This window comes from Galeopterus variegatus, unplaced genomic scaffold, assembly GCF_000696425.1.
Source record: "Galeopterus variegatus unplaced genomic scaffold, G_variegatus-3.0.2 Scaffold752, whole genome shotgun sequence".
Classification (NCBI taxonomy): Eukaryota; Metazoa; Chordata; class Mammalia; order Dermoptera; family Cynocephalidae; genus Galeopterus; species Galeopterus variegatus.
In genome coordinates, this window is record NW_007726863.1 from 103,675 (window position 1) to 105,571 (window position 1,897).

Genomic DNA, 1,897 nt, shown 5'->3' on the forward strand with positions numbered 1-1,897 from the left:
GGGAACCACCATCCCTACTTCTAACAGCACAGACTAGTCTTGCCTGTTTTTGAACTTCCTGTAAACGGAATCCTAGGTCATGTGTTCTTTTGTGTCTGGCTTCTTTCGCTCAATATTATGTTTGTGAGATTCACCCCCTTTTGTCAATGGGTGTAGTTTTGTTTCTTCTCTTTGCCTTACAGTATTCTGTTGTGTGACTGTACCACATGCATTTACACATTCGACTGCTGATGGGCATTTGTGGTTTCCAGTTTGCGGCTCCTGTCTTTTGGTGCACATGTGCATGCTTTTTTGAGCCTTGAAGGGTTTTACACATGAAACTGACAAGATCTCATTTCAAGCTCACTCCAGTGCCTGCATCAACTCCAGAGGGTCACACTAGAACTGGACCAGCCTCAGTTTTACCTTCTGTTGCTCCAGTAGAAGCCCTTATCAGAGTTTGCCCTATTATGCACGGATGGTGTGTCTGACTCCCCACTCCCTCCCAAACCAGGAGCCCTGTCCTTCCTCAGGCCTCCATGATCTCACGTAGAAAATGGGTTCGGTCATACCAAAGCTGCAGGTGGCTGCGAAGGTTAACTTAAATGGGAAATTGCAGTGAAAGCTCATTGCCCAGTACCCAGCCCCTCTCTCCCCACCAAAGGGCATAATTAATGCCCCTTTTCTCTCCCTTCTCTTCCAGGTCCAGGAAAACAAGGGCATTCTCTATGGGTGTGGGTGAAGCTGCAAGGCCTTTCCCCGGCCTCCCCTGGGTTCTTCCTTCTAGAGCAAAGACGCCCCCTCTCCACAAGGCTAGCAAGACCCAACCTCGACTGAGAGGGCTGTGCCTACAGGCTGCTCTCAGCTCCAAAGGCCCAAGAACCACTGCTGCCTTCGCACACTAACTCCCCATCTGGGATCCTCACCCCTTTTCCTCACCCACCCCAGATCCCCTGGGACGCATCCCTGGGTGCCCAGCCAGCCTGCTCTCCTGGTTACTGTGCCCACACACGTGGCACTTCCCGCACCCCACCCCGCACCCCCCAGACCCTTCTAACACGTGCCGTGCCTCCCCGCCAGACTACGCGGGCAGGGAGGGGGACCTGTCCCCTGTTCCCGGAAGATGGAAGATCTAAGATCGCCCACACCTGGCACTGTGCCTAGCGCCAGGCGAGGGCGTCATAAATATCTCCTCAATGATTCATTCATTCCTTTGGGAAAGAAGCCATGACCCTCATGTGGTTAAGAGTATGGACTTTGAACTCATACATACCTGGGTTCAAGTTCTGGCTCTGACCTTTGGCTCTGTGTCCTTGGTCACCTCTGAGACTGTTTACTCATGTAAAAAATGGAGTGACCACGACCCGATTGGGCCATTTAAGTGAGATGATGTTGTAAGGGACCAGCACGGATCTACCCTACAGTTAGCAGCTCAATCGTGGTGGTAGGGGGTAACTACCCGTTCAGACAAGGGGAAACTTCCCGCTGCGTCGCCTGTGGCTCTGTTTTCTTTGGCTCCCGAGAGGTGCGCAGTATCGGTCCGTTTTACAGATAAAGCAACTGAGGCTTAGGAAGGGAACAGGATAACCCGGGGCGCGGCAGGCGGAGGGAGGCCTGCTGAGTCTGCGTCCAGCGCTCGGCCTGCCCCTAGAGCTCCCGGTCGGCACAGACCCCCACCCGCGCCCCCGCCCCGGGCCTGGCAGTGAGGAGTTGGGCTTGGCCTCGGCGCCCCCCGGGACCCTGGGGCGCGCTTGGGGATCTCCGGCTCAGACCCCGGAAGCGCCGCGCCGCTCTCGGGAGCGGAGAGAGCGCTCGGGGTTGTCACTTTAAATTAAAGAGGGAGCGGGCGGGCGGGCGGACGAGCGCGAGGGAGCGCGCGGCGGGCTCCTGGGAGCGTGCCCGGACTGCGGCGCAGCTC